Source organism: Carlito syrichta, unplaced genomic scaffold (genome assembly GCF_000164805.1).
Source record: "Carlito syrichta isolate Samal-C Ts95f unplaced genomic scaffold, Tarsius_syrichta-2.0.1 Scaffold315800, whole genome shotgun sequence".
Taxonomy (NCBI): domain Eukaryota; kingdom Metazoa; phylum Chordata; class Mammalia; order Primates; family Tarsiidae; genus Carlito; species Carlito syrichta.
In genome coordinates this window covers 189,755-199,477 of record NW_007259896.1, presented here as the reverse complement: position 1 = coordinate 199,477, position 9,723 = coordinate 189,755, and the positions used below count along the sequence as shown (strand labels likewise).

Here is a 9,723-nt window from a genome sequence, read left to right as displayed (position 1 = left end):
GGAGTCGGGTGGCGGGGGGCGGTGGCGGAGGACACCGGGAGGGAGCAGTGGGAGGTGGGGGCACAAGACATGAGGCATCGCTCCGGGCCTCCTCGGGAGCCGCCGCCGCCATTTTGCTTTGGCTTTGCGGAGCGGGAGACGATCCCCGTCTCGGTTGCGGGACCCGCCTCCCCTCGGTTTGGCCCCTGTAGCCCTTCAGCTTCCCGTCTCCTCTCTCGCATTTCCGCCAGCCGCTTACCCGCTGGCCGCCTCCTGACCAGCGGGAGGGATCCGCCGTGGACCAAGGGAAGCGGAGGAGCCTGGCGGCCACCCCCTCTTCCCCGCTCCCCTGCACTCTCATCGCTCTCGGCCTCGGCCTCTGACACGGTGAGTGGAACGGTTGGCGTCGGCCTTTGGGCCTAAGTACTCCCCGGGCGGCTCAGTCCGTGGCGGCCCGGGGCCACTGTCATCTCCCGGACCTGGAGCTCCGGGAGAGCGGTGGGAGGGATGGGGGAGGGGAGAGCAGGGAGGGGATCCTGAGCTTACCGGGAAGTCCCTCCAGGCGGGGGTGAAGGGGCGTCCCTGACCGGCGGGCTCCTGGCTTGGGGGAGGGGGCTGGGAGGTAAGCGCGTGGAGGCGGAGTCGGCCGTGCCCCTGACAGGTTAGTTTGTGTCTGTGGGCCTGACTGGCGCCTCCCTTTCTGTTCAAGGGGTGAGTGAGTGGGGAGGTGGTCTTTAGGGGGTAGTTGACCTATATGACAAGGTCTGTGGCGGCCCTGACACGTTGTGTGAAGGGACGACAGGACGATCTCAGTGTTGTAAGTTTCATAAATGTCGCTGGCGAGTTTGTGCGTGGAAAGAGATGTTTGTGGTGTGGAAGACAGATGGCCTGTTGGTGTGTAGCGGCTGTTCGTGTGTTGATGCCAGGATGGAAAGTGTTCCGGAAGAGTCTGCCTGTATTTGTGTCGGTACTATGGAGTTCCCCTATAAGCGAGCTTATTTTTAAAATAAATGCTGGAATGTTCCCGGCAGGTTGATACGTGTGTGTATTTGGGGGATTGGGAGCGCCTGGCTACTTGAGGGGAAAGGGCAGCGATGGCAGCATTCTATGTAGCATGTCTGTGTGGGGCCGGGGAGGGGAGAAACCTGGCCTAGCCAGGTGTGATGCTAAGAATAGTTTGTAGGCCTGGCACGGTGGCTCAAGCTTGTAATCCCAGCACTTGGGAGGCTGAGGTGAGACGATTGCCTGAACTCAGGGGTTCGAGACCTCCTGTCTACAATAAATCAAAAAATTATCCGGGCGTAGTGGCACACGCCTGTAGTTCCTGCTACTTGGAAGGCTGAGGTGGAAGGATCGCTGGAGCCCAGAAGTCGACACTGGGGTGGCCCTGAGCATGCCACTGCACTCCAGCCTGGACGACAGAGTGAGACTCTAACTCAGAAAAAAAAAGAATAGTTTGTGCTTTGGCATGGAGTGAATTGTGTTGTTGTGAAGGCCCAGAACATCTAACAGTTTAACACTCTGAGGCTATAAAGAATAGGCGGCCTTTTTTGTTGTCTGGGTTTATATGAACATTTTAAAATAGGTTAAGAATGCTCTTTCGGTTTCTTTTCATTTTTTATTTATTTTTTTAGGATCGTACCATTTTATTACACTGAAATTACAGAAGTACAGCTTATTTTCTTGCTTGATGATTAGATTTGATGTGTGATTCTAAATCTTTGTGATTTGGTTTTATAGTCGTTTTCTCCCATTTTGCAAAATAGGAAATGTCAGTATAGAGAGAGAACTTTTGCAAGGTTGCGTGTTAAATGAGTGAGAAAGTTGGGACTATAACTTAAACATTTTCTCCACTAGTACAGTAACATATTCACCATACCACGGTCCCTCGGTGGGTCTTTGCTGGCAAATCTCACTGTATTGCACATTGGATTGGTCAGATTGTATTTGGAGGAACACAGTTGTGTCAGACATGAATATGGAACGTAGGTTGTCTTTGGCCAGCCTGACCTGTAGGACGTGAATATCCATGACTGTATTATTTTTGTTTATGGAGGAAGTAGAGCATTTGTGGCACTTTAGCTTGTATGTCTGAGAGAGGGAAGGTTTCACAGCTTAACTTGTGCTAGAGCAGCGTAACTTTCATTCAATAAATATTTGTTGACTACCTGTTCAGTAAATGGTCTCTGTCTTGGGATGAGAAGAATCAAGGTGTTGCCTGTAAAAGGACCTGTGTGTATGAGGAGAGTTGTCTTGACAGTGATCCTCATAAAGTTGAGTGAGGCAGACAAGTCGGTGTGGAATTAAAAACAGGAAAACTTTCTTAAAAGTCTATTCAGTTTAGAGGAAATGTAGGCCTTTCAAACAGTTTGATATGGAAGCATACGAGAGCATTTAAGAACCTAACATGGTGGTTCATTTGTGATTGGTTCTGCCTTCTTTGGCTTTTTTTACTTTTATTTATTTATTTTGCATTTTGAGTAAACTTTTTGGGATCTGGAAATTGTTGATACATGTATTTGTGGATGTTGGAACTTCTTGGCTGGGCTGAAGGAATCCTTTGAAAGACTAATGTTATAGTAAGGATCTCCTCTATGAATAGGAAAGAATGCGTGACCTAAGTCAATTTAACTGTATTTCTCTGGAAAATTGAATTTTTTTTTTTTTGAGTGCGGTCTCACTCTTGTCACCCAGGCTGGAGTGCAGGGTCAGGCTTACAGCTCACTGCAGCCTTGACCTCCTGGATTCAGACAATCCTTTTGTTTCAGCCTCCTGAGTAACTGGAGCTGCAAGCAAACACTACCATGCTCAGCTAATTTTTTGATTTTTTTTGTAGAGATGAGGTCTCACTTTGTTGCCCTGGCTAGTCTCAAACTCTTGGACATGATGGGCTCAGTGGCTCAGCCTGTAATCCCACGCCTTTGGGAGGCTGAGGTGAGTGGATTGCCTGAGCCCGCGGGTTCGAGACCCACCTGGGCAACTTGGTGACACCTCATCTCTATAATAAATCAAAAACTAGCCGGGTGTAGTAGCGTGTGCCTATAGTTCCAGCTACTTGGAAGACTGAGGCGGAAGGATCACCGGAGCCCAGCAGGTGAGGCTGCGGTGGCCGGGAGCGGCCACTGCACTTTATTTAGTCTGGGTGACAGAGTGAGACTCCAACTCAAAAAAAAAAACAAAACAAAAAAACTCCTGAACTCAAGTGATCTTCCTTCTGCATCCCAAAGTGCTGGGATTACAGGCGTGAGCTACCGTGTCTCACCAGAATGTTTCTTGATATGTTAGATTAGTGGTTCTTAAAGTTGTTTGGGCTCATTTACCCTTCTGAGATTCTGATTAAAGACACTGAGCCCTCAAGTTAGAAAATGAAAATAAGTACAATCACATGACTTATGCATATGTTTTCAGGAACTTAAACTATAATTAAATAGAGCCAATTTATCTTCAGGTCTCATTTGAAAGCCTTTTATTTTTTATTTTTTAGTTTTGTTTTAGGGATGGAGTTGTTGGTATGAGTTTTTTTGTTTTTGTTTTCTGGGTTTTTTTGGGGTTTTTTTGAGTTGGAATCTCACTCTGTCGCCCAGACTGGAGTGCAGTGGCCACTCCCGGCCACCACAGCCTTGACCTGCTGGGCTCCGGCGATCCTTCTGCCTCAGCCTTCCAAGTAGCCGGAATTACAGGCATGCGCTACCACACCCAGCTGATTTTTTGATTTATTGTAGAGATGAGGTCTCGCTGCCCAGGTGGGTCTCAAACCCGCGGGCTCAGGCAATTCACTTGCCTTGGCCTCCCAAGGCGGGATTATGGGCTGAGCCACCAAGCCCGGCAGTATGAGTTTTAAGTGAAAGATTCAGTGATTGTATTTGAACATCTTGGCAGTAAAGAGAACTTTAGAGTCCATGTTCTTAATTTATTTTTATTTTTGCAGATTTACTTCTGCAGTGTTAGTACATGATTCTGAGTTAGGTGGTAAGGGAATTTAATGTAGCACTAGTGTCTGACTTTATTCTCTCTCAGTATCTTTTTCTCAAACTTTTGAGAAGGCTTTTCTTTTTCCTGTTTTGCATTGGTACTGAGGTAGTTGGAAGCTCATATCTTGGAGTTGAGGTTAGTTGTACCAAACTTTGAGTACTCTTATACAAAGACCACAAAGATGAATAATACATGGTCTCTGTTTTTGAAGAGATTCTAATCCAGTTGAATCTGAATTGTATGATGGTGGGTACTCACAAAAGGACAAGAAGAAAGGAAGCATATTCCTGAAAGCTGAGATTTATTTACCTAATTGCAAAGAATTTTGCCATTACTTGTTCTTAGGAATATGTAGAAAGTGCTCACAATTTGTATGCAACATTGTAGTTAAAAAATGTGTTTTGGTTTCCTCCAATGTTTTTTTGAAAAGGAGGGCAAACCTCATTTGTATTCCCTATCTTGTTTTGGGATATATTTCCCTATGGTAGTGAGTGTATATAAAAAAAGGTCTTAGTGTCATTTCTGGGTATACATACATCTAGAAAACCCTTCTGGGGTAAAATTCAGTAGCTATTTGACAGGCAACCCATGAGCCAAATACTGGGAATAAAAAATAAGTACTGCATTTTTAAAAGAGCGAGAAATTCAGAAAGATGTTTCAATGGGACATATAGAATTCTGCAAGATAATGTAGAGGTCTTAGGAAAAATAATGGTCTGATTGTCTCTTCTGTGTATTGACTTGACCCTTGGATAAGAATGTTATGCAAATTTGTGAAAAGTTTAATATTTTATCTAGTTTTTAACATGTAGTAGGCTCATGGTGTTATTTTTTTCACAACATAAATGTCATGTTTGTAGTATATATATGTATATAGTCTCTTATATGTATTAGCTACTTAACAGTTTTTAAAAATGCTTGTGACAACCATCAAAAATGATTCAGGGTCTTTAAGGATCAAGACTGGAAAAGGATTTTTTTTTTTTTTAGTTGGAGTCTCACTCTGTCACCCAGGTTGGAGGGCAGTGGCATGCTCCTGGTCTACCTGGTGGGCTTCGGTGATTCTTCCGCCTCATTCTTCCAAGTAGCCAGAACTATAGGTGTGCGCTACCATGCCTGGCTAATTTTTGATTTATTGTAGAGACGAGGTCTTGCCAAGTTTACCTGGCTGGTCTCGAACCTGCGGGCTCAGGAAATCCTTTCACCTCGGCCTCCCAAATTGCTGGGATTACAGGCTGAGCCACCAAGCCCGGCTGGAAAAGGATTTTCATGTCTTTTTCTTGTGTTGTGTTTTTTTTTGAGTTGAAGTCTCACTCTGTCACCCAGACTGGAGTGCAGTGGCCGCTCCCGGCCACCGCAGCCTCGACCTGCTTGGCTCCAGCCATCCTTCCACTTCAGCCTTCCAAGTAGCCGGAATTACAGGCATGCGCTACCACGCCCGGCTGATTTTTTGATTTATTGTAGAGATGAGGTCTTGCTGTCCAGGTGGGTCTTGAACCCGCGGGCTCAGGCAATCCACTCACCTCAGCCTCCCAAAGGCGCGGGATTACAGGCTGAGCCACCGAGCCCGGCGTGTTGTGTTCTAAAATACAAGTGCATAGCTTCCCATTATCTTATTAGGTACTAGTCTAACAACTTTAGCAGTTCCATTTGAGACTTTATTCTCTTTTTGTCCATGCCTTTTTAGTAGACAATTAGCTACCTTCATTCCTGCCCAAGACATCTGCCAGCCACAATGAAGAAGTCTTACCATGTATGTGAGACTATGGTTGTGGTCTTCATTTAAAATCATTTCATATTGCTACTTGAGTTATGTATATTAGTCTGAGTCTTTTTTTTTTTTTTTGAGTTGGAGTCTCACTCTGTCGCTCAGACTGCAGTGCAGTGGCACGCTCCCGGCCACCGCAGCCTCGACCTGCTGGGCTCCGGCTATCCTTCTGCCTCAGCCTTCCAAGTAGCTGGAACTACAGGCACGCGCTACCACACCCGGCTAATGTTTTATTGATTTTATTGTAGAGATGAGGTCTCGCCACGTTGCCCAGGCAAGTCTCGAATCCACAGTCTCAGGCAATCCACTCACCTCAGCCTCCCAAAGCGCTGGGATTACAGGCTGAGCCACCAAGTCTGGCTTAGTGTGAGTCTTTTAGAGGTCATATACAACCTTACTGCAATTAATGGGATCTCTGCTGTGACATCTGTTTTGTGCTAGATGAGATAGCTGAAACCTGGCTACCACAGGAGATGGAAATATAACTAGTAACTTTTTGTTTTGTTTTAAGATATGCTGCTAGTTTCTTTTGTAATTTTCCTTCCAGTTAGTTGGAGTAGTGTTTTTTTCATTTATATCCTTTTTTATGAAGAGATTAGATTTTCTTGCTTATTGCCATCTTAATTTATAACTTCACCTTATATTTCATGGTGTAGAAATCACTTTTTTCTTTTTTAGTGGTTGCCTCATCAGGGGTGTTAATGGCAGAAAGTGATGTTGACCCAAAATAATTTAAAAATTGTGACTTCAAGTGATGACATAAATTTAACTAATGTAGTTATTGGCATTTCAAAGCTGTAGTTCCTTCATGGAATATGTAACTTTTGCATGCTTAGAGAATTTGTAAATTTTTTTTCTTTTTTTTGAGTTGGAGACTTACTCTGTCACCCAGACTGGAGTGCAGTGGCACGTTCCCGGCCACCACAGCCTCGACCTGCTGGTCTCCGGTGATCCTTCTGTCTCAGCCTTCTGAGTAGCTGGAATTACAGGCGCGCACTACCACGCCCGGCTAATTTTTTGATTTATTATAGAGATGAGGTCTCGCCAAGTCGACCAGGTAGATCTCGAACCTACGGGTTCAGGCAGTCCACTCACCTCAGCCTCCCAAAAGGCTGGGATTATAGGCTGAGCCACCGAGCCCGGCTTGAACACATGTTAAAGAAAAACTTAATTGGGAAGATAAATTGTTCCTCTGCTTCCTTCCACCGATTTGATTATTTACTGTATTTGTTAGCTGATTCGAAGATGATAATGTTGTTACTGGATTCACTTATTGTGGGTTGATATATCTGAAAAGATGCCCAGTAAACAGTTTTTCTACTTTATACATATGTAAATATTATTCATCACAGGTGTTTGCAGAGTCTTTGCTGATTGTTATTCTCTCTTCAGCATGTAGTTACCTCAGGATCTCTTTTTTTTTTTTTGAGTTGGAGTCTCACTCTGTCGCCCAGACTGGAGTGCAGTGGCTGTACCCGGCCACGGCAACCTCGACCTGCTGGGCTCCCGGTGATCCTGCCGCCTTAACCTTCCGAGTAGCCGGAATTACAGGCATGTGCTACCACGCCCAGCTGATTTCTTGATTTATTGTAGAGATGAGGTCTTGCCAAGTTGCCCAGGCGGGTCTCAAACCCACAGTCTCATGCAATCCACTCAACTCAGCCTCCCAAAGACGTGGGATTACAGGCTGAGCCACCGAGCCTGGCTTCCTCAGGATCTCTTATGTGAGCCATTCCTGTTCCTAGCAGCAACTATTGAGACTGGTTCATTTGCTGCTACATTGTTTGAAATTATGTGCCTCTGTTCAAAACTTCAGCTCTAGCCAGGCTCGGTGGCTCAGCCTGTAATTCTTCACCTTTGGGAGGCTAAGGTGAGTGGATTGCTTGACGAAACAAAACAAAAACTTCAGCTTTACCTTTTTTGCTTTCAGTTGCTTTGCTTTACTTCAATCTAGAGCTATTTGAGTTATATGTATAGCTTTCAGTTATCTACTACATGGATCTGTCAGAGTTACATTGAGATGAATGTTGTGTAGGTGACAAGCCCTTGTTGCCAAAAGTGAAATTTCATTTTTTTCCAGGAAGTTACCACAAGTGAACATGTGGTAGCTATGATGAAAGCAGCCGTCAGTGAGACAGAAGACATGCCAGTGTTTGTGAGTAGCTCATTCTCGCTTTTTTAATGAACCGACTTATCTGTAACTGATTAAGTGTTAGGAGCCACTTGGGAGTTTGTAAACCGTTTTACAGCCGGGGGCAAAGTTAACATCTCAAAATCCCAGAAATCACATGGCTATTTTTGTTGACTATTTCCCTTCCATTTCCCTCTCCTTAGGAACCCAAAATGACACGCTCTAAACTGAAGGAAGTGGTGGAGAAAGGAGTGGTAAGTGTTTTGTTTTTTTTCTTTATTTAGCTTGGTAAGTCAGATCTAATTTCAGATTATTTGAAGGAAAAAATACAGGAAAGATTGTGGTCTGTGTTTGCCTTTTAAAATAAATATTTGGGCCTGGCATGGTGGCTCACGCCTATAATTCCAGCACTTTGGGAGGGCGAAGTGAGAGGATTGCCTGAGCCCAAGGGTTCAAGACCCGCCTGGGCAACTTGGCGAGACCTCATCTCTACAATAAGTCAAGAAAAATTAGCAGGGCATGATGGTACGTGCCTAAGGTTCTAGCTCCTTGGAAGGCTGAGGCAGAAGGATTGCTTGAGTCCAGCAGATCGGGGCTGCAGTGGCCATGAGCATGCCACTGCCCTCCAGCCTCAGCGACAGAGTGAGATTCTAACTAAAAAAAAAACAAATTAAATAAGTAAAATTAAGCTTAAAATAAATAAATATTTGTAAAAGACAAGTAGAGACAGAATATATGAAATCATTATCATAGTTTATTTTGTTGATTTGAAGCATTGCTTTTTGGAAGTACAGATAGATAACCGTTTGGAATTGTTGAAACCAATGAATGAGGCATTTTAAAAATTATGAGCCGGGCTCTGTGGCTCAGCCTGTAATCCCGCGCTTTGGGAGGCTGAGGTGAGTGAATTGCCTGAGCCCGCGGGTTCGAGACCCGCCTGGATAACTTGGCGAGACCTCATCTCTACAATAAATCAAAAAAATCAGCCGGGCGTGGTAGTACATGCCTGTAATTCCAGCTACTCGCAAGACTGAGGCGGAAGTATTGCCTGAGCCCAGCAGTCGAGGCTTCGGTGGCCGGGAGTGGCCACTGCACTCCAGTCTGGGCAACAGAGTGAGACTACAACTCAAGAAAAAAAAAAAAAATTGTGTTATATGTGTTTAGAGTCATATTCGTTCAAAGTGTGTTCCAGGGATCAGTTCCATCAAAATCACCTTTTGTGGAGGTCTCTCAGGAGTGCTTATTAAAAATGCACACTTTGGGCTTACCTCAGACCTAAGAATCAGACTCATGGGCTGGACCTGGGAATGTATATTGTTGAAAACACAACAGTTCATTCTTTTTGCACATAAAAGATGAGAACCATTTGAAGATTACTGAGGCATTGTGATACAGCAAGCTCTTTGATGCTTGCAACTATGCTGTAATATTCTTCTTAGCAAACACTTGTTCAGTTTATGCTTGCTTCTGAAGCAAGGCATGTAATAGTCTTGAGATAGTCCATTGTATCTCTGAGAGTAAGGAAGGTACATATTGTAGTTTTTGTCTCTTTTTCTTGGCTCTGTTTCTTAGAGCCCTATAGAAGAAACAGATCTGTTTTTCTTCCATATGACCTTTCCTATAGTTGAAGAAAAGTAGTAAGTTGTATGTTATGTCTTAACATTCTTTTCTTGGCTATACGTCCCCCATTTTCCTAGTGTTTTTCATGTGTCAAGGCTTTGAATGTCCTCACCAATCTGAATCTTTTCTTCTGAATGTGTGTAGTTTGTCTGCATACTTTTTATTTTTTTTTTTGAGTTGGAGTCTTACTCTGTCTCCCAGACTGGAGTGCAGTGGCCGCTCCTGGCCACCACAGCCTCGACCTGCTGGGCTC

At 44.5% G+C, this 9,723-nt stretch overlaps 1 protein-coding gene across 1 annotated transcript in view; it reads left to right on the top strand.

Annotated features, from left to right (window-relative positions):
* Window positions 1–99: 99 nt before the first annotated feature.
* Window positions 100–9,723, top strand: part of LOC103275844 (GON-4-like protein) — a 134,355-nt gene continuing 124,731 nt past the window's right edge. Inside the window, 1 exon segment of the mRNA XM_021706566.1 lies at window positions 100–366. The gene's annotated coding sequence lies outside the window, so the exon portion shown is untranslated.